Source organism: Podarcis cretensis (assembly GCF_951804945.1).
Source record: "Podarcis cretensis genome assembly, chromosome: 4".
NCBI classification, from domain to species: domain Eukaryota; kingdom Metazoa; phylum Chordata; class Lepidosauria; order Squamata; family Lacertidae; genus Podarcis; species Podarcis cretensis.
This window is the reverse complement of record NC_137173.1, coordinates 17,196,814-17,219,856: the sequence shown is the minus strand read 5'-3', so window position 1 is coordinate 17,219,856 and position 23,043 is coordinate 17,196,814. Positions and strand designations below refer to the sequence as shown.

At 47.8% G+C, this 23,043-nt stretch overlaps 1 protein-coding gene across 2 annotated transcripts in view; it reads left to right on the top strand.

Annotated features, from left to right (window-relative positions):
- The first annotated feature begins 1,801 nt into the window (after positions 1-1,801).
- SMCO4 (single-pass membrane protein with coiled-coil domains 4) overlaps positions 1,802-23,043 on the top strand; it is a 48,263-nt gene continuing 27,021 nt past the window's right edge. Inside the window, exon 1 of one of the 2 annotated variants that reach the window (XM_079974262.1) lies at positions 1,802-1,907. The gene's annotated coding sequence lies outside the window, so the exon portion shown is untranslated. The other variant, XM_079974261.1, reaches the window with a different exon arrangement.

The window sequence follows — 23,043 nt, the reverse complement described above, 5'->3', positions numbered from 1 at the left end:
GATTGTATCTTACCGGCCCAGTGGTTTTTCCTACTTTCTTCAGTTTAAGCTTGAATTTTGCTATAAGAAGCTGATGATCTGAGCCACAGTCAGCTCCAGGTCTTGTTTTTGCTGACTGTATAGAGCTTCTCCATCTTTGGCTGCAGAGAATATAATCAATCTGATTTCGATGCTGCCCATCTGGTGATGTCCATGTGTAGAGTCGTCTCTTGTGTTGTTGGAAAAGCGTGTTTGTGATGACCAGCTTGTTCTCTTGACAGAACTCTATTAGCCTTTGCCCTGCTTCGTTTTGATCTCCAAGGCCAAACTTGCCAGTTGTTCCTTTTATCTCTTGACTCCCTACTTTAGCATTCCAATCCCCTATAATGAGAAGAACATCCTTCTTTGGTGTCACTTCTATAAGGTGTTGTAAGTCTTCATAGAATTGGTCAATTTCAGTTTCTTCAGCACCAGTAGTTGGTGCATAAACTTGGATTACTGTGATGTTAAAAGGTCTGCCTTGGATTCGTATCGAGATCATTCTATCATTTTTGAGATTGCATCCCAGTACAGCTTTTGCCACTCTTTTGTTGACTATGAGGGCCACTCCATTTCTTTTACGGGTTTCTTGCCCACAGTAGTAGATATGATGGTCATCCGAACTGAATTCACCCATTCCCGTCCATTTTAGTTCACTGATGCCCAGGATGTCAATATTTATTCTTGCCATCTCATTTTTGACCACCTCCAACTTACCCATGTTCATGGTTCTTACATTCCAGGTTCCTATGCAATATTTTTCTTTACAGCATTGGACTTTCCTTTCGCTTCCAGGCATATCCGCAACTGAGCGTCCTTTCGGCTTTGGCCCAGCCGCTTCATCAGCTCTGGATCTACTTGTACTTGCCCTCCGCTCTTCCCCAGTAGCATGTTGGACGCCTTCCGACCTGAGGGGCTCATCTTCCAGCGTCATAACTTTTATATGCCTGTTGTCTTTGTCCATGGAGTTTTCTTGGCAGGGATACTGGAGTGGCTTGCCGGTTCCTCCTCCAGGTGGATCACGTTTGGTCAAAACTCTCCACTATGACCTGTTCATCTTGGGTGCCCTGCTCGGCATAGTTCATAGCTTCTCTGAGTTCTTCAAGCCCCTTCGCCACGGCAAGGCAATGATCCATGAAGGGGCAGTGATCCATGAAGGGGATGTTTATTACTAGTATATTTTTATTTGGATGTGCCATGCTGCTTTGATTGCTTGGGCAAAACGCGGGATATAAATAATTCGAAAGGAAGAGAAGTATTTTTAGATCCCGCGTTTGATTTCCTCTGCTCACAGGTTCCTTTTTGAAGTTGGTTCTGTGTTCAAATGTGCGGGGTGGACTTCAAAAAACAAATGAATCTATTCCTCCGCTTTAATATTTCACGCGAAATGCCTGCCTTAATAAAGACCAGTGGGTGAGAGGAGACCAGAGATGGGTCACGAATCTAAAAAAATCAAATCAAATCCCTGCGTGTTTCTTCTTCTTCATCATCATACCCCTCTGCCTAACACACCGCGATCGATCGCCTGCAAGTTTAAATCTTAGTGGGGAGCGCAAACACATTTTACGCCGGAGGCTTCCCAGTAAAAGAGACTTGGCGATCGTGCGCTTGGAGCAACAAGGAAAGCAGGAGGAGACGAAGCTTTCCAGACCAGAGCAAGGCGGCAGCTCAACGAAGCGCTGGACTCGCTTGGCCAGGGGGCGCAGGCGGCGCTCGCTCGGCAGAGGGCGTCCCGCTTGCGGCTTCGAGCGGAGCCGGGAGGAGCCTCGTGCGTTGCGCGCCTGGGCCGGGGAGGAGCTGCGCCACCGCCGCCGCCGCCGCTTGTGCCACGTCCATCGGGCTGAGCCGAGCCGGGAAGCGGCTGGAGCGCCCGCACGTGCGCGCCGGTGGTGAGTCCAGGCGGGGCGGCCAAGTTGCAGGAGCGCGGCGATCTCCGTTCTTCTCTCCTCCTCCAAAAATTTAAAAAGAAGCCAAAGACCCGACACCCGCAGCCCCGATCGCTGCCTGCCCGGGACTTTCTTTCCCAGCTGTAGATTCCGCAGGCGGCGTAAGTCCTGGGGGGGGGGGGAGAAGCGCGTGTGCATGCTGGTTACTCACGAGTAGGAGCCGCCCCGAGCCCAGCAGCGCACTTTGCGCCCTGCGTAAAAACAACCCGATTGCAAGCCTCCCCAAAGCCTTTGCGCCAAAGGAGGGCCAAGTCCGGGCCCCGGGAGGAGGGGGGGGGAGGAGGAAAGCGCTGCCTGGGTTTGTAGCCCGAGACTACGTGGCGCGCTTTACTCGAGAGTAGAAGGTCGTCTGAACTCGTGCATAGGGCGCGCGCGTGGGAGTTCACCCCGGTGTTTACTCGGCGGGGAGTTCCGCGGTGCCGGCGAAGAGGGGGGAGCCTTCCAAGAAAAGCGTGCGTTAGGTAGGATTGAAGCTCCTTTTTTTGGAGGGGGGAGCCTAGGGGGCGCAGGAAAAGTGGCGCGAGGTTTCAAAACGCGTGGAAATCGGAGGGCAGAGAAAGAGTTGAGTGTGTTTGGGCGGGATGAGGCCTCTTTCGGGTTGCAAGGAAGGCGAGAGGCGGGAGTCCCGTTGGAAACTTTGCAAAGCAAAGGGAAGAGGCGTGTTTAAAGCTGGGAGGGGAGGTGGGTGGAGGGGAGGGGAGGGTTAAAAGGGGGTCGCGGATCAAGTTGCTGCCCTGATCGCGACCCGGAGACTAGTCCCTCCCTCCACCCCCCCCCTTTAAGTCAGTTTCCAGACGCGCAGCTGCTCGGCTTTGTAAGCCCCCTAGTAAGCGGATCTCCAAGAGACGAGTTGCTGTGTGGATCGAAATGGGGAGTCGTGCAGGCTGGAACTTCCTGCGCAACTTGGCCAGGACTTCCCCAGCCCCGATTGAGGGAGAGAGGAGGATCCGTACACGTAACGCCGCTTTGCTGCTGATCCAAGAAGGAGCCGTCCCTCTCTCCTTTTTACCCCCGCCAGCGTGTTTTGGACTTTGCGCTGTTGCATGTCTGGGACGATTTTCCCGGTCCCTTTTAAAGTAGGTCTTGGCTGCGTTTTGGGGGAGCGGAGATCAGGACTGCACCTTGCTTAGGCAGGGGCGTCTCATGGATGTTTTCCTCGGATGTAAGCCCAGCTATGTTCAGCGACATATGTTACGCCTAGTCGCGTTGCAAATCCTAAGCACCTTTAAGATTTAGTGCAGTTTTGGGGAGCAGAACTTGAAACAAGAGACTTGATGAATATAGCAGCGCTGCATGAGACTCTGGGAACTGTAGTTCTTTTAAAATCAAATTTAGCCTGGCCCTAAGAAATATGAGTAAAGGGGAAGAAGTCGTAGCGTAACAGCCCAATAAGTTGAGGTTAGTGGGACACCAAAGGCTGCTTTATCATTTTCGCTCCAGTAGCTGTGAAACTGGCGACTGCTTTTGATCTTTGGACACAGTGACATTCGTCAGGCACACATTTCTTCGGTTAATATTATGCTCAAGGTGTATGATTTTCTTTATTGCATTTATATCCTGCCCTTTCTTCCGAGGAGCAGTGGCGCAGCGTGGGGGTGCAGGGGGGCCCGGCCGCACTGGGCGCAACATCTGGGGGTTAGGGTTAGGGGGCGCAAATCCACGGGTTAGGGGGCGCAAATTACTTGCCTTGCCCCGGGTGCTGACAACCCACGCTACGCCACTGCCGAGGAGGTCAAGGGAATGCACATGGTTCCTACCGTTTTATCCAAGCAACAGCCCTGTGAGGTAGGCTATGCTGGGAAAGAGCGACTGGTCTGAACTCTTGCAGTGAGCTTTGTGGTTTAGGATGCGATCCTATAGCAAAATCCACTGGGATGAGTGGGTTTGGGATTGAGCCAGGAAGTTCCTGGCAGAGCTGGGCTTTATCTTCCCCCATCCCAGCTCAGCTTAAGCCAGCTCTGAAAAAGGGGGCGTTTGGGGATGTGAGGTGGTGGCAGGAACAGAGAGGGATCTCAGGCAGGATCCCAGGCCACTTCATCTTGGTCACATGACCTGGCAACCCTGGCTACCTTTGAAGGTGACTCAGAAACTACAAGTAATCCAGAATGCGGCTGCCAGACTGGTGACTGGGCGTGGCTGCTGGGACCATATAATGCCAGTCCTGAAAGACCTATGCTGCCTGCTAGTATGTAACTGAGCACAATTCAAAGCCCTAAATGGCCTCAGTCCAGTATACCTGAAGGAGCATTGCCACCCCCAGCTCCAACCTCACTGAGGTCCAGCTCCGAAGGCCTTCTGGCAGTTCCCTCACTGTGAGAAGTAGGGTTACAGGGAATGAGGCAGAGGGCCTTCTCGGTAGTGGCACCCGCCCTGTGGAATGCCCTCCCATCAGGTGTCAAGGAAATACACAACTATCTGACTTTAGAAGACATCTGGAGGCAGCCCTGTGTAAGGAAGTTTTTAATGTTTGATGTTTAGTTGTGTTTTTATATTATGTTGGAAGCTGCCCAGAGTGGCCGGGGCAACTCAGTCAGATGTGGTAGTAGTAGTAGTAATAATAATTTTAAGCCGGCAAAAAGGGCAGTGTCACTCAAACACTATTTTAAAGGCTTGTTTTGCCTCTGCCAGGCTCTGCCACCCTAAAGCAAGCCCGCTGCTGAACAGAGTTTGGATCTGCCAGCTTAACTTTCACTGACTTGATTTACATCAACTTATTGTGCGAAAGGTATTGTTCCTGTGGTGTGGATTTGAATCCGGGCATTGCCACCCTTTTTCTGCCCATGGGCACATTTGCACACCGGAGAATCTGTTCTGAATGCACCCCACTTCTCTTGCACACCTAGACATGTGCTGCAACCTGTTTTATTGCCTATGCAGTAATGTAATACTACTTTCAAAACTTTCCTGGTCAACTGGTGGGGTGAGAGCGGGGGTACCAGGAGGGCATTAGGGATGGCCTTAGTGGGCACATAGGTGCTATGTTGGCAATAATATCAATCAATCAATCAAACCTTTATTGCATTAGCATACAGCCATAGCAGGATAAAACAAAAATGCTATAGACAAGTAACCAAACAAAATTCAAAGCGATATTACTGGGGTTATGACATTTAAATTACCCTAAGACAATAATGTAAAGAATTAGTTGCCGGGGCCGGGAATCTAGAAAGCGGATGTATATAAAGCATAAAATGGCCCCAAAATAGGCTAAAAAATTAGGTTAAAAAGGTAATGAAAGAATTAAAACAGGTCCAGGTCTAGGGCACACTACCCAGTCAGAGTAGACCTGAGTTTCAAGGCCTGCACTATAAAGATTGCCACCCCACGTGAAACTTGGGGATTTGCATCCACAAGAAGCGATTTCAAACAGTCTTCCTTAGATGTAATGGTGGACAGGATCAAGCGGAGGAGCTTAGTTCTTATTAGCTCATAAATAGGGCAGTAGAAAAAGAAATGTATGAAGTCCTCTACTTCATTCATTGTGCATGGACATAGACGCTGAGTAATAGGGGTCTTAGAATAAATCCCCTGCAGGAAGGCTGTGGGTATAGAATGGAAACGGGCCATGGTAAACACTCTTCTCAAATTGGGCTCCGTCAGGTCTATCAAGTAGTTGGCAAGTGATCTTACCACTTTCACTTTAGGGAAATAAATAATAATAATTTATTATTTGTACCTTGCCCATCTGGCTGGGTTTCCCCAGCCACTCTGGGCGGCTTCCAACAAAGATTAAAAATACATTAAAATGTCACACATTAAACACTTCCCTGAACAGGACTGCCTTCAAATTTCTTCTAAATGTCAGGTAGTTGTTTATCTCAGGGCGTTCCACAGGGTGGGTGCCTATACCAAGAAGGCCCTCTGTCTGGTTCCCTGTAACCTCACTTCTCTCAGGGAGGGAACTGCCAGAAGGCCCTCAGAGCTGGACCTCAGTGTCTGGGCAGAACGATGGGGGTGAAGACGCTCCATCAGGCATACTGGGCCGAGGCCGTATAGGGCTTTAAAGGTCAACACCTACACTTTGAATTGTGCTCAGAAACGTACTGGGAGCCAGTGTAGAGAAGGCAACCCCTTCTCTGAGCATTGCCCCATTCTGGTTTGAAGGAGGGGAGCCTGCAGCAGGAAAAGAGAAGGGAATTTGTGCGTTCCCATTGACCTAAGAGTTATTTTTAACCTCCCGCCTGTGTTTTTGTACCAACTTTGTGTTTTTCAGTTGGGGAACCTGTATTGCATTGTGCTCGGGACTGGTTTCGTTTGGGGAGGTGGCAGCAGGCTCCCCCATCCCTCTTCGCACAGCCATGATGGAAGTTCCACCTGCTTCCCCTCCCTATAGGCCAGGTGTGAGGAACCTTTGTCCTTCCAGGTCCTGCTGAACTACAACTCCCATCAGCCTCAGCTAAGCTTGACCAACCAAACAGTCAGGGATGAAGGGCGTATCACTTCCTTTTTCAACTGTTCTTTTCATTAAAGCATCCAATAAAACAAATGCAAGCTTCAAGGGGGGGAAAATCATCATCTGGAAGGCCAAAAGTTCCCCATCCTTTGCCGAAAGTGTGGTGGGACATCGCTTCTCCAGGTCCCTGTTTTTCAGGCTGTGTGTGGCAAAGGTGTGGGAGGCAGGCAAAGAGAATGTAAACCTGACACCGAATACTTTACAAAGCTTTAAGTACAGGCAGGGCTCTGAGCTGGCAGCAGGAAGGAAGCTGATGAGTAGGGGCGTTTCAGAGATCCGGGAATGATTGGCAAAGGAGCCAAGACGCAGCCTCTTTTCAACATCTGAAGGGCAGAAGGCGGAGCAGACTATTGCTTCCTGTTGTTCGAGAGGGCAGGGCCAGGATCAGGCGGCTAGAAAGTCGTGTTTTTCAAGGTGAATTTGGGTTCCTGAAATTCGTTCTGATTGTGCAGATAAAATACAACAGATACAGTGGTACCTCGGGTTACATACGCTTCAGGTTACATATGCTTTCAGGTTACACACTCTGCTAACCCAGAAATAGTGCTTCAGGTTAAGAACTTTGCTTCAGGATAAGAACAGAAATCATGCTGCGCAGCGGTAGCAGGAGGCCCCATTAGCTAAAGTGGTGCTTCAGGTTAAGAACAGTTTCAGGTTAAGTACAGACCTTTGGAACGAATTAAGTACTTAACCTGAGGTACCACTGTAGAATTCTACAGGCTGTGTGCTCTAGCCTGTGGAAACAGTTTGGGTCCAAGGATCTCCAGGCATACACCTCCAGTGGTGGAGACATCAGGCGCCATACTGGGCATCCTCACTTGGTCGCAAGCAGCCGACAGCCAGGTACAAAGGGCGCCTGTCACCGGGTGAATTACAATCGCTGCTCCAGATGTTTTGAACTCGCCGTGGATGGTGCTGATGGAAACCGTAGTCCAAAACATCTGGAGGGTGCCACATTGACGGTGTTCTAGAGCTGATGATGTGGCCGTGGTGCCTTTAAGACCAGTGTGTCTAAGGTTCTTGGCTCCCTTGCCCTGGTTTTATTGGATGCTGGGCAGCTTGACAACAGCACGTTAACCATGATCCAGGATTTAATCAAACCCTCTTTTCTCACTTCCTTTTTTAATTTCAGTCATTCGGCTAGGACCCTGTGGGGCTCCGCATTACGGAATGTGGGGAAAACAATACCCTCGGATTCTTGGCTGCCGTCACTAACACAGATTGAAAACCCCACAATTTGCTAATGAGAATGGGGGGGGGGGAGTGGGCAAATCTAAGAGGCAGGCAGGTACACCCTCCCAAAGACATTTACCTGGCTGCTGAATCCAGCACCCGTAGATATTTGGCAACCCGGGCAGCTGCACAGTTGGCCCATGTGGTTGGTTTCACTCTTTAAATATTGCGTATAAGGGGAACTCTGTTTCTTCTATACATTTATTGAAGCATTGTGATCCTAAGAAGCTAATTATGACCTGGAAGCGGAAGAGAATTTCACATACAGTGGTACCTCGGTTTGCAACCGTTTTGGATTACAACTGCGTCAAACCCTGAAGTGTGTGTCCCCTTTTTTTGGATTACAACCCATTTTTTTTTGGAGGCCCCAAAGCGCGCCTTGGGTTACAACCTGTTTTGGTTTACAACCGGACCTCCAGAACGGATTATGGTTGTAAACCAAGGTATCACTGTACAGTGGTACCTCAGGTTAAGTACTTAATTCGTTCCGGAGGTCTGTACTTAACCTGAAACTGTTCTTAACCTGAAGCACCACTTTAGCTAATGGGGCCTTCTGCTGCCGCCGTGCTGCTGGAGCACAATTTCTGTTCTCATCCTGAAGCAAAGTTCTTAACCTGAAGCACTATTTCTGGGTTAGCAGAGTCTGTAACCTGAAGCGTTTGTAACCTGAAGCGTATGTCACCCGAGGTACCACTGTAATTGCATTTTGAACATTGCAACGGAGTCAGATCATTGGCCCATTGTGCTCAGAGCTTCAGGGGTTTCCAAACATTTAAGGTTTGTGGGCACCACCCCCTTTGTTCACTTCTCTCCCCTCCCCCCCCAAAAAAAACCAGAGAATATGTGTACGTGCTCCCTTTGCTTTTTCAAGAGCTCTGAGTATAAGATCCTGTAGAATTAACCTGAGCCTTGGAAAGCACATAGAGTTGTAAAAGGAAGTGGGAAAGAGGGTCACTCTTCCAACTTCCTGTTTCAGCACTTTGTAATTTTCAAGGGAGTAAAAAATGTAGACACCTAATGGCCAAGGGGGCAGTGAGTTCTTCCAGCTGTTTTGGACTACACCTCTCATCAGGCCCACCCAGCATGGGGATTGTAGTCTAAAAAGGCAACCGGAGAGCCCCAGATTGGTGAAGATGTTGGAGAACTTCTAGATGTTGGAGAACATTGGTGGCAAAGTATTTTTCTTGCAAGCAGAAGGACCCAGGCTCATTCCTTAGCCTCTTCAGCTGTGGCTGGGAATGTCCCTTTGCCTGAAACCCAGGAGGGTCACTTCCACTCAGTGTGGACGGTACTGAGCCAGATGGATTAAGGTCCAACTCTGTCTAAGATAGCATCCTGTGTTCCAGACCCATTGCTTAAGATGAGGTTGCTAATCTAGCAAGCGTGCGTAGATCCGCTCTTTAGCTGTTTGGCGGTACAGTTGCCGTCGTCCGAAAATAGTTCTTAAGTGCTTTGAAGAGATTAAGCCGGGCGTACTTGGGAAAGAAAAAGAGAGCTACATTGTTAGGCTTTAAGAATTAAATGTCCTAAACCGCCAGAATTGTTGTAATTGAAAAGGAAAAGGGGGGGGGGGGGGTGTCAGAAGGCTCATATTAAAACAGCCTACTAAAGAATGTCGGGAGATTATTAAAAGGAGAACCCTAATAATTGGTAGGATAATCCGCTCTGAATGTGAGCAGTGCAGCTTTGGTTGAGTTTCTAGGCACAGTTTGGCAGTTCGAAGAGGGCACAGATGTGAATTGTTTATTGAGCCAAGTTTAATTTACAACTTTCCCTCCTTTTAAAAAGATATTCCGAGTTTGACAGAGCCCATCTTTTTTCTTTTTGTAAATCACACACTTCCTTAATAATAATAACACTTCCCACCCGCCCCAATAATACTTTAGTTGTGCCAAAAGCCCATCGCAAAACATCCAGCCTGTTAGGTGAACACGAGTCTCTGCGGCTTTTAATGTCTGAAGGAGTGATATTGTCAGTAGTGCCAATTCCATCTGTTGTTGGATGCTTCCTTTGAACTGGAGGTTGATGCTATCCAGGAGATTAAGTGTCTCTTGAACTCATAAACTTGAAAGATGTGGCTCAGTGCTTTAGATCTGAAAAGGAAATATGATTTGGTCCACTTGGGTTACATAGTGGCATAGGATTTGACTTACACAACTTGCGGCCCATCAAGTTGAATGCAGCAGCTGTCTAGCATTGACTGCCAGGTGTATGACGACACATGCACAGCGTGAATAATAATAATAATAATAATAATAATAATAATAATAATAAAATAATAATATACATTATTTATATGCTGCTCATCTGACTGGGTAGCCCCAGCCACTCTGGGCTGTTCCCAACAAATTATAAAACCACAGTAAAATATCAACCATTATAAACCTCCTGATACAGATGTCTACGGAAGGTCCTAATAATTGTTTATCTCCTTGACCCAGAGGGCGTTCCACAGGGCGGATGCCACTACCGAGAAGGCCCTCTGCCCGGTTCCCTGTAACCTCACTTCTCGCAGCGATGGAGCCGCCAGAAGGTTCCCGTAGGCTGAATTCAGTGTTGGAAATTAGCCCAGCACCTTTTGTACTTGGCTGTAGGTAACTTGCAACAGTCAAGATCCAAGGATCTTGGTACGCATGAACCTCCAGATGATGGAGATGTTGGGCGCCAGGTTGGAACTAATCCCACATCCTGTGGAATTCTGCCTGCAATGTTTTATCGGAATGAATTTCAGGAACCCATTTTTTTTTCTTTACTAGAAACAGGGAGCAGCTCTAGCCAGCCTAGCCTTGTGCTTCTGTTGCCTTTGGACCGCAGTGTGTTACTGAAGCATCGGAGAGGGAAGGCGTAAGTGGAATGTGCCTGATCTACCCTTCCAGTCACTTAGTCGGGCGCTGCTTGTGTGTGCTTAGAAATGCAAGGACTGTTATTGTGGTGGAATGAGCAAAACAAGATGTGGGCTAAGCAATGTAATTACTTTTCCAAACACTCAAGGCCCCGGTTAGCTTGCTGGCGGGAACAGACCTGGATGTGTTTGTCATGCGTCAGGATCTGAAACGGCGAAATGGGATCTTCTTGCCCCTAGATGAAAGAGGCATGCAAATGAGGTGCTGTGCTCAGGTAGACGCAATGAAGTGCAGTCTCCCCATTGCTGTAGGCACCCCAGATAAGGACAATACCTGTGCTTCTGTAGTTGCCGTATTGGAGTTGCTGAGCTCATTCTTCTGGGCTCTGTATCTACAACAGGGCGGCAGGCGTTGCAGCAAAGAAGTGTGTTCAGCGTTAGAAACTCAGGTGTAGGCGTCAAATGGCTCCTTAAACCAGGGTTGCAATGGCCAAAACAGAATGTCTAGTTGCCGTTTTGGGGCCAGACGGCTCGGAAGTCATATTTTTCAATATGACGTTTTAGTTCCTGAAATTTGTTCTGATTGTGCCAGTAAGATATCACGGGTAGAATTCTGCAGGATGTGCTGCTAGTGTGTGAAAACGGCCCAGATCCAAGCATCCCCAGGCAGGCAACTCCAGGCGGTGGAGATGTCAGGATTGCCCTGCACACCACCATTTGGTAGCCAAGCTCCAAACCCAAAGTCCTGTTCCGATGCATTTTGGCTTCCCTGCTGATGATACAGTGGTACCTCGGGTTAAGTACTTAATTCATTTCGGAGGTCCGTTTTTAACCTGAAACTGTTCTTAACCTGAAGCGCCACTTTAGCTAATGGGGCCTCCTGCTGCTGCCGCACCGCCGGAGCACGATTTCTATTCTCATCCTGAAGCAAAGTTCTTAATCTGAGGTAATATTTCTGGGTTAGCGGAGTCTGTAACCTGAAGTGTCTGTAACCTGAAGCGTCTGTAACCCGAGGTACCACTGTATTGCTGATGCCTTTGCTCCTTTCGCTTCATGCCTCTTCTGGTTCTGTGAGACCAGGTGGGAGGGGAGTTGGTTACAGCAGGAAGGGGAGACACCCTGTCTTCTTCACCAGCCAGACCCATCTCTGCCTCTTGGCCTCCCTCCTCTTCTGCTTCCTTTTCTACCTCTGATTCTGCACTTCCCTCTGCCACAGCCTCTTCCTGCTCACTAAACCCCGTTACCTCTTCAGCTCCTGACACCTCCACTCTCCAGCCTTCTCCCTCTGACCGCTCATCATCACCCCACCACCACTTCCCAGGATCTGAACCTTCTTCCCTTGGAGGTTTCCCAGCTGGTTCCTCCCAACATAACTCTGTGTACAGCCAGTCTGAGACAGTCCTATCAGCAAACTCAGGTGGTGAGTGCCATTAAAACACGGGAACCATTTTCCAGGCTGAGGGCTGCATTCCCTTGTAGGCAACCTTCTAGAGGCCACTCCTTCTATCTGGGATGGTCGTCCTCTTCCACCGAGCACGCAGCTTCAGGAGGGATGCACACGGAGCGGTGAGGGAGGAAGGAGACACCTGCCTAGCCAGCCAGATCAGCTGAATCACCCCTGGTGATCAATGGGGTGACAGATATCGCAGCCAGATCGCCCTCACATTACCTCACATGAGATCATTACCCCACTCTTACTTACCATCCCGGGCTGCCCATCTGAGGCCACATTGTTCTTTCTTTTATCAGATCAAAAGGAACAGATAACAGCAAAGGTTGCTAGGATTATTGAGGGTGCAGTGAGATTAAGGGCCACTAAGGGATGCGGGTGGCGCTGTGGGTTAAACCACAGAGCCTAGGACTTGCAGATCAGAAGGTCGGCGGTTCGAATCCCCGTGACGGGGTTAGCTCCCATTGCTCGGTCCCTGCTCCTGCCAACCTAGCAGTTTGAAAGCACACCAGTGCAAGTAGATAAATAGGTACCGCTCCAGCGGGAAGGTAAACGGTGTTTCCATGTGCTGCTCTGGTTCGCCAGAAGCGGCTTAGTCATGCTGGCCACATGACCCGGAAGCTGTACGCCGGCTCCCTTGGCCAATAAAGCGAGATGAGTGCTGCAACCCCAGAGTCGGTCATCATGACTGGACCTAATGGTCCTTTACCTTTACTTTATCTGAATGACAACTTTGGTCATTTGATTGCCCTTTTTACCCACTGCTGTCTTTTTTATTTGCATATATTTTATTTGTATATATTGCTTGTTTTGTGTTGCTATGGCCGTTGGCTAATGCGAATAACGTTTCTCTATCTATCTTCTAGAGGCTACATGTCATAGATGGGCATGGCCAGAGGCCATAGTGGGCAGGACAACAGGTGGGCCTCTTAGCTTTGTGCATCAGTTGAATCCCTGACTAAGGACAGTGGAACCCCTGCACAAGGACTTTTGCTTGTGCAATGGGGGCTTTCCCCCCATCCTCCCCCTGCAACCCCCCTTGAAATTAGTTCTGGAGAGGACGCTGGAGAAAAGCAGAGATCCAAACACGAACAGTATTATCAAAGCATCAGTGACAGAAGCGAGTCTTATGTGTCAAGGAAAGAGATGTCTCTATGAGATATCTGAAGTGGCTGGTGGATACTGCTTCACTTTAGAACATAAGTAGAGTTCTGTGCTGGATCATGCCAGTGGCCCACATTCTCCAGAATCCTGTTCTCACAGTGGCCAGGCAGGATCTTGGCGAAAGCAGGGCACACACTCTGTTCAGATTTCTTGGCCTATAGCCGCTGATAGACAAATCAAGCATGAGCCACATGGCTTCCTTAAAAAACAAAACATCGAGACCAATGGCCGTCGCTACCGTAGCAAATTAGATAAGTTAATTAAGACCAACTTGGCCCGGTTCTTCGGCGAGGCTGTGTTTCAGCCATCTGCAGCTCGCCCGCATCTCCGTAGCCATCTGGTTAACACATTTTGTTAATCCTTAACTCCTCTCCCCTGCCTTCTGTTTAGCGTGGATTGTAAACTCCCTGAGTGGGGACTGTCTAGGAAGCCGTGCCTAGCAGTTTCTGGGTAAAAGCGTCTGGCAATCCCCCCTCCCATGGGTCTCCCTATTTGTTTAGATTCAATCATTCCTCTCTGCGCAAGAACATTTCCCTCGGCACGTCACGGAGCTCCTCGCGTGCTGTTCTAGGATGCCGTGCCAAAACCAATTGTGCCGAGAGCTGTTGCACTTGCCTGCAGCGCTGAGGGCTTCCAGGCTGGCTTGAGTTTATGAGTTATTTTGGAAATAAATTAGCCTCTCGATGGCTGTCATCATGCCTATAGCAAGAAGCGATCGCAGGAGAGCCATCAGAATCTACAGGCAGAGGAACAAATGGCAAGTTTCCGGGTCCCGTCTGCATTATATACTTTGGAAAGTCGGGGCTTCTCCCCTAGGAATGCTGGGAACTGTAGTTTAAGGGTGCCAAGAGTTGTCAGGGAGACCACCAACTGCATCTTGTGGCAGTGAGTGCCATAGGTCCCCTATCCGTAATGTGAAAGTCGTCCATTAAGTCCCGAGTCCATTGTTGACCAGCTTCAATGAGTGAACCAATTTTTTACGGTTAGAGAAGGGAGAAATAATTCCTGCGTTCAATACCATTGTTAATCTTATAGATCTTTGCCATATCTCCTTTTGGACACCCCCCCCACCTCCCCCTTAAAATCTCACAGATTCTTTACAGTCTTTCCCTTAGGGAAGACGCTCCAATCTTTCTATCATTTTAGTTGCCCTTAGAACAACACCAGGAAGCTGCCTTATGCTTTTTCAGACCATTGGCCCATCAAACTCCGTTCTGCACTGAGCCAAAGTCTGCAGTTCCTCTCTGCCCCCCCCCCCCCCTTCTGCTAACAAACTTCATAGAACCAGCTGCATGGAATTATCAAATAAATCCTTAATCTGCAGGCTTAAAAAGTTTCTTTCTAAACGGATAAGATTATCAGAGACTGGCAGGGAGGAGGGATAAATTCTGTGGCAGGTTTAAGCAAAGTACACGGGGAGTGTGGGTGTGGGTGCGTTTTGCAAAAAAGCCTTAAGGGAAATGCTTTAACATTTGTGGTGAGATCCCAAGCAACAAGGCTGGAAAACATTGCAGCCTGAGACCTTGAATAGCCACTGTCTGTTTGTGTAAGTAGCTCTGGGATCTGTGGGCCAATGGTCTAACTTAAACTTAGGCAGAGCTGGTGCACATATTTTGTGCACGTACAGGCATACATCCTCTTCTTGGTAAGCCTACTGTGGATTTTTGCATCTACCGAAGATTCATGCCTTGCAGGGGGTCAGACTAGATGACTCAAGGTATTCCTTCCAACTCTACAATTCTATGAAATCTGAAGTGCCCCTTCAGCTTTTGTGCTGCCCTGGCCTCAAGGAGGAAATTGGAAGCTTCCACTTCCTGCCGTTTAGGGTTTGGATGAAAGCCTAAGTCGTGTCTAGTCTTAATTATGGTTTGTTAGAACCACCTGCTGCCTGGGGTATTGCCCCCTCTTCTGGGTGCTGCTGTTTCATAAAAATATCGACGCACTGGAACATGTCCAGGAGAGTTTGACATAGTTGGTAATGAATTGGGAGATGGGAGTTCCATGAGGAGCACTGGGGATGTTTAGTCTGGAGAAGAGGTCAGAAGATAGTGTTTCTCATATATGTGAAAGCCTGGCTCAGAAGGTGGAGCAAGTCTTGTTTTCTGTCATGGGTAGGAACAGGGCCAGATTTAGGTTTGATGAGGCCCTATGCTACTGAAGCTCTTCGTATAGCGGTTTTTTCGTCTTGCGAAGCAAGCCCATTCATTGACAGCTTAGCGGATTAGCGCTATTAGCAGTTTAGCGGCTTTTAGCGGATCAGCTGATAAGCGGCTTAGGGCTTAGGAAAAGGGGGGGGAAAGGGGGAAAACCCCCGCAGGAACTCGCAATACATTTTCGTCTTGCGAAGCAAGCCCATAGGGAAATTCGTTTTGCGAAGCGCCTCCAAAATGGAAAACCCTTTCGTCTAGCGGGTTTTCCGTCTTGCAAGGCGTTCGTCTTGCGGGGCACCACTGTATGAGTGATTCGAACCTGAGACCTCTTGCATGCAAACCAGGTGTTTTACCACTAAGCTACGTGCACCTCCTTGCCCGAGATCCTTCTGAAATATCTTGAATGCCTCTTGAGCTTTTCTTTCAGCGTGGATTAAATTGTTTCCCCGCTCAGTTTTCTTCTAAAATTCCATTTTCTGCCCGCTAATTGTATTTCCACCCCCTCACTCTCCACCTTGGTTTCATGTTAAGTTGTCCCCCTTCCCCAAGTGCTGCCTATTAGCCAGCCAGCCTCAATTTTTTTTTGAAATGGCTAATCTCACGGTTTCTGCGGCTCCCGCCCAGCGTAGACTCTCCCCGTCTTAATTTTGTTTAGACTTCGATTTTAGACTTCGATTTCTTGCCTTTCATCTCCTTTATATATATATTTCGACCCTCCCTCCCACTTTCAACTTTCATCCTCTCCCAGGGAAGGCGCTTGTATTTCTTTGCTTTTAGTGAAACTCATTTGCATTCTTGAGACTCATTGTTTATGGCAGAGGACTAGTCATTTCCGAATAAAGCGTTCCCTTTTCTCTCTCTCCCGACACCTCGCGCCCTCCGAAGGCTTTGCTCAAATTTTCCTCTGTTTGCACAAAGAAATCGCAAAGAATAAAGAGCGGTACTAGATTTTATTTATCTTATTTTCAAAAGGGTAAGGAGGAGAAGAAGCGGTCGTCCGCCTCAATCAATGTGCTGGGAGCTTTGTCACTGGGAAAGTAGGAATGCAATAACTCTCAGTCTGCCTTCTCCCCAAATGATTTGATAGGGGTGGGAGCAATGCAGGAATATTTCCCCCCCAGTTTTGGCTTCCGTGTTTTCATCCTGAGTTTGGGGTTGGAGAGTGGTAAAATTTGGGATAATTGATGTAACAGCGTATTTCCCTATTTTGAAGTCAATACAGTGGTACCTCAGGTTACATACGCTTCAAGTTACAGACTCCGCTAACCCAGAAATAGTACCTCAGGTTAAGAACTTTGCTTCAGGATAAGAACAGAAATCGTGCTCCGGCGGCGCGGCAGCAGCAGGAGGCCCCATTAGCTAAAGTGGTGCTTCAGGTTAAGAACAGTTTCAAGTTAAGTACAGAGCTCCAGAACGAATTAAGTACTTAACCTGAGGTACCACTGTATATTACTATATACCAGCCCAATCTCTTTGTCAGAGAGCGGCTGCGTGCTTCTCAGCCCTTTCCAGTTCCTACTCACCAGGGGAATTTAGAGGAGCAGAATGCAATTACCGGTGTTGAATTGTAGGCAATAGTTGATCAATAGGTATTTTCCTTATAATCAGTCAGATTCTCTTGTTTGCCTTAGTCTTGTGTGGCTCAGTCAGCGACAGGCTCCGGTACGGGGCAATCAAATTGCAATCTTGCTAACTCCACTGTCTGTGCCACTTGCTGTCCGTGATGTTGGGTTATCAAGTATTTTGGAGAAAGAAGTGCTAACTTTAACATCTTCAAGTGCCTGAGGTGAGAAAAGATGTGTTTTGCTGGGCTGATTCATACCCTAGTTGCTCGTTTGCAAGCATGATGCAGAGGTGCATGTTTCTGAATGTTGTGCTTCTGGCATTAGTGATTTTTGGCTCATGGCCATGAGCCTGCTTGGGAGGCGCACTTCCTCTTACAGTCATAACTCGGGTTACAGATGCTTAAGGTTGCGTTTTTTCGAGTTACGGACCGCCGAAACATGGAAGTACCAGAATGGGTTACTTCTGGGTTTTGTCGGTCGCACATGTGGAAAAGCACTAAATTGTGCTTTGCGCACACGCAGAAGCGCTGAATCGCAATCCACGTGTGCGCAGATGCGCCGCTGGGGGTTGCGGACGTGCATTCTGCATGGATCACGTTCACAACCCAAGCATTCACTGTAGTTGGATATTTTCTGGTGTGGAATGTACCTGTATGAATAAAGTGGACATTCCTGCTTCTCTAAAAGTACAGAATCATACGTGTGGCAGAGTGGCCATGTTTGCACAGCACAATAAACCAGGGGTTACTGGCTAACCATGGTTTTCTGGTTATGAGCAAACACACAGGCAGTGTTAGAAACTGGGACAGAAAAGCTAGGAGCCAAATGGCTCCTGGGACCTGGGTTGTGGGTGCCAAAACAGAATATCTAGTTGCCAATTTTGGGGGGGAAGTTGGCAAAACACTATTTATTTATTATTTTGATAAGCATGAACTAATACACAATTAACACAAGTGACAAATTGTTCATATCACATTTTAAACAGAATTTGTTAATACATGTTTAATTTGGTGTTTGGAATAAAAAAAAATTGGTACCATACAGTCATACCTCATGTTACGTCCGCTTCATGTTACGTTCTTTCAGGATACGTCCCACGGCGACCCGGAAGTATCGGAAAGGGTTACTTCCGGGTTTCGCCGCTCGTGCATGTGCAGAAGCGCAAAATGATGTCACGCGCATGTGCAGAGGCGGCAAATCGCCACCCGCGCGTGCGCAGATGCACCGCTGTGGGTTGTGTTCTTTTCATGTTGCAAATGGGCCTCTGAAACGGATCCTGTTCGCAACCACTGTACTTCAGTTTTCAAAACACTTACTCTTTATTCTTAAACTCCTTAACATATTGTCTATCCTTAACATATACTTTGAGGCTTCAGAGCACATACATTTCAGTAATCCTTGAGTGTCAACTAGGTGCAAAAAAATGGCACCCTGACTTTCGGAGGTACTCGCAAATGGAGAATCTTTAGGCGTGAAATGTGCCTGGCGCCCTGCTAATTTCGAATCCTGCCTACTGGTGGACCCTGCTTGGCTCTTCCTGTGGCACAAGTGGAATAAACTGACAGTGGATAGCTCACTGAGTGGAGCATGAGACTCTTAATCCCAGGGTTGTGGGTTTGAACCCCACACTGGGCAAAAAGATACCTCCATTGCAGGGGGTTGGACTAGATGACCCTCGGTGTCCCTTCCAACTCTACAGTTCTGTGATTCTATGCAGGAAGCCACAATTAAGGTTGGTTTCCTTTGATGTCTGAGCTAGGATAGTTGTTTGTTGCTCCCTTTAAAAAAAACAGGATTGCTACCCAGCCTTATACCATGCTAGTTCACAACAAATGATGTTAAACCCTAGTTTATTGTGGTCCGTGAACATGGCAGTGTCTCTCCATGAAACGGATACCAGTTGCAAATACAATATTAGACAAACTTGCTAGCCGCCGATTTAAAAAAAAATTGAGTAATTAATGTTTCTCAGGTGATTACCCCTTTGCTGTTGTCCCTGGATTTTTGCACCTATTTCAAGAAAAGCATTCTACATTTAAACCACACTAACAGTGTAGGGAGGCAAAATAAAATTAACATGGGGGTGCTTCTTTTGAAAGCTTCGTTTACAGATTACAAGCTGAATTAATACGCCAAATTAGATCCCTCATTAGGGCATCGGAACATTTTCCAATATAAATGGAAAATTATCCAATACAAATTGCCCTAATTTGCAGAGAAGATTTTCAATTTGGTTTTTGATTTTGATTTGAAAACCCATATCATTTCCTGCCACCCTAGAAACTTGCACAGGTTATTTAAAGGGTCAGCAAACTTACTGCGCCTTCGGCCGGTGTTTCCAGCGCCAATTGTGCGGAGGGTGGGTAGCGTGTGCCCATACGTGTACGCACACGCTATTTCTGGCGCACTTCTGGGTTGGCGGAGCACCGGAAATAGCTTGTGCGCATGTGCACAGGCCTCCGACCCCGATGTGCAACGGAAATAACACTTGTGCATGCGCACAAGCTATTTCCAGTGCTCCTCCGACCTGGAAGTGGGCAGCCACGCATCGCCGGTAAGAGTAGGCAGCGGGGGTCGCTGCGTTCTGGATAAACAAGTTCCTCGGGCCTTATCTGGCCCGCGGGCCTTAGTTTGGGGACCCCTGGGTTATTGTGTTCTAAGAAATGTGGACTATGGCAGCTTTCTAGCAAGAGAATCCCAGGCAGCTAGTGATCTGCAGAAGCTGTGAAATTGATGCTTAGGAAATGGAAATATTTCTCTTTCAGCCATCATACCTATGGTCACAGCCACCCCATATTTTTAAAACTCAGTTATGCCACTTTTAACAGTCACTGGGTGGGATTTGCCTAGCCACCCCCATCATTGTAAATTCTCTGCAAGGACTTCTGCTTGTGCAATGTGACTTCCCCCTTCTCCTTTGCATGTGACCCTTGCACCTCTGAAATTGGCTTGGCGGGGTCAGGGGAACCCCCAGAACAGCATGTGGGGGAAGGGGAGGGGACTCAATCACAAGAACACTCCCTGCTCCTGAAGTTTGCAGCAACTTGTAACAGAACCTTAAAGTCGGCTGGGGTTGGCAACCTGTGTAGCAGCTTCAGGAAAGGTGTTACATGTGTGTGAATGGAAAATAAAATAAAAATCCTTCCAGTAGCACCTTAGAGACCAACTAAGTTTGTTATTGGTATGAGCTTTCGTGGTATCTGAAGAAGTGTGCATGCACACGAAAGCTCATACCAATAACAAACTTAGTTGATCTCTAAGGTGCTACTGAAGGTGGTCTCTGAGGTGCTGGAGGAGAATCTTGAGAGTCCCATGGACTGCAAGAAGAACAAACCTCTCCATTCTTAAGGAATCAGCCCTGAGTGCTCAGTGGAAGGACAGATCATGAAGCTGAGGCTCCAGTACTTTGGCCACCTCATGAGAAGAGAAGACACCCTGGAAAAGACCCTGATGTTGGGAAAGATGGAGAGCACAAGGAGAAGGGGACGACAGAGGACAAGATGGTTGGACAGTGTTCTCAAAGCTACCAGCATCAGTTGACCAAACTGTGGGAGGCAGTGGAAGACAGAAGTGCCTGGCGTGCTCTGGTCCATGGGGTCACGGAGAGTCGGATAAGACTAAACAACACACAAGGTGCTACTGGAAGGAATTTTTTTATTTTGTTTCGACTAGGCAGACCAACACGGCTATCTACCTGTGTGTGAATGGATCAAAGAACCATAGAATTGTAGAACTGGAAGGGGACCGGAGGGTCATCTAGTCCAACCCTCGGCAATCTTTTTGCCCAGCGTGGGGTTGGAACCCATGACCCTAAGATTAAGAGCCCTGTGCTCTACCAACTGAGCTATTCTGCAGTAAGTAGCCCAGCTGTGGCATTCTGCCCTGGTTGCCGTTCCCAAACCAAATCAACAAGGGCAGCTTCACACAGAGACCAGTTGCGTTGAATGATCTGTGGCTTCTCTTGTAAGAACACTAGATTGAGAAAAACACTTTCTCTGGGAGAAAAAGTGGCCTTTGGTCCTGCTGGGCACAAGCTTGAGCGGTCAAGTGATAACTTGCGCAATGGGTTTCAGATCATTTGGAGACTCCGTTCAGCTGTTATCGACCTTCCCTTCAGCCCAAACTCTTGAGTTTAGTGCAGAAATAAAGGAGGGAAGATGGTGTTGTCTGTTGTATTACGATGACACAGCTGGGTGAATCGCTAGAAGATGAAACTCTCAAAGTTTGACCAGTGCTTGCTACCGAGAGAACATTGTTTCTTCAGCTGCAATGAGCCTTGAAATACCAATTGCCTAGTAAAATGAAATAAAGAGGTAGAATTCGTATCATATACAAAATAAGAAACACTTCAACACGGGCTCCTTTTTAAATAAGATTTGTGAAGAGGATTTGCGTCTTGATCAAACATTTATATAGAGTGTTCATTAACTGCTTCTTACTGAAAGAATGCGGGGTGGGATACGAAAGCACGAATATAAAGTAATCCCACCCCCCTCCGCAGCATATTAATGTAATTTAAAACCTGCAAATAACTTTTAACAAAGTGCAAGAAGACAAAAGCAAATGAAAAATGAAAAAAAAAACCCTTAAAGCAGGCATGCCCAAGTCTGTTATGGGGGCCTAATCCGGCCCTCTGGCTGGTTTTATCCAGTCCCTGTGGCAGTTTATTTATTGGGGTTAATTCCCCAAAAAAGCTCAAGAAGTTCAATCCTAAAAAAAGCTCAACCTTGGTCTGCCCTCATGTATGTTCACTTCATCAAATCTGGCCCTCTTTGGGAAAAGTTTGGGCCTTAAAAGTGAAAAATCGGGCAAACAAGTAAGGGCAGTATTCAACTAATTTATTGCATTAGTAGGGCGAGTACTAACACTAGTGCAAGAGGATTCCCCCCGTCCAAAGAATCATGGGAACTGTAGTTTCCACCTCATGGAGCTACAGTTCCCAGCACCCTTTACAAACTGCAGTTCCCAGGATTCTTTGCAGGAAAGCTACACACTTTAAATGTGTGGGTGCACATGCGGCTGTGGGTTGCTAATCTGGAGCAACAGGTAGAAGACTGCTGTTTCCTTCATTCTGGCAAGGCCAGCTCTAACAGTGGGTCGAATGAGGCGCCTCAGGCGGTGAATGCAGGAGGGGAGAAGCACAGGTGAGGGGTTGGTGTGTATGTGTCACATAGCTTGCCCAGTGCCTCACAAGCAGAGGATGTGGTCTTGTCGCCAGTGTTGAAGTAAGGTCCAGCTGTCCGTCCGGTTTGCTCCAGATAGTTGGGCGTCATATCTTTCGCCTCAGGCAGTAAAATGCCTTGGACCAGCCCTGTTCCGTTTAGCTAAAGCTGTCCTTTTGGGAAGGGATCAGAGCTCTGTGGGGCAAAGCACACGATTTGCATGTGGAATGGGTTGTGTTGTTGTTTAGTCGTTTAGTCGTGTCCGACTCTTCGTGACCCCATGGACCAGAGCACGCCAGGCACTCCTGTCTTCCACTGCCTCCTGCAGTTTGGTCAAACTCATGTTGGTAGCTTCGAGAACACTGTCCAACCTTCTCGTCCTCTGTCGTCCCCTTCTCCTTAAGCCCTCGATCTTTCCTAGCATCAGGGTCTTTTCCAGGGAGTCTTCTCTTCTCATGACGTGGCCAAAGTATTGGAGCCTCAGCTTTAGGATCTGTCCTTCCAGTGAGCACTCAGGACTGTTTTCCTTCAGAATGTATACGTTTGATCTTCTTGCAGTCCATGGGACTCTCAAGAGTCTCCTCCAGCACCGTAATTCGAAAGTATCAATTCTTCAGCAATCAGCCTTCTTTCTGGTCCAGCTCTCACTTCCATACATCACTACTGGGGAAACCATAGCTTTAACTATACGGACCTTTGTCGGCAAGGTGATGTCTCTGCTTTTTAAGATGCTGTCTAGGTTTGTCATTGCTTTTCTCCCAAGAAGCAGGCGTCTTTTAATTTCATGACTGCTGTCACCATCTGCAGTGATCATGGAACCCAAGAAAGTAAAATCTCTCACTGCCTCCATTTCTTCCCCTTCTATTGACACAGTAATGATGTGTTAATGGCAGATTTATACCAGACCATCCACAAATCATTTAACTTTGGTGCTTGCTAGTTGATGGTTCCCCAGTGTTATTGCATTATCTTGCATGATTGGGATGGTGAAGAATAAACCGGAAAATTAGTGGTAGGAAAATTTACAGACATTCAGCAGGAAGTTGCAGGGAATGAACCA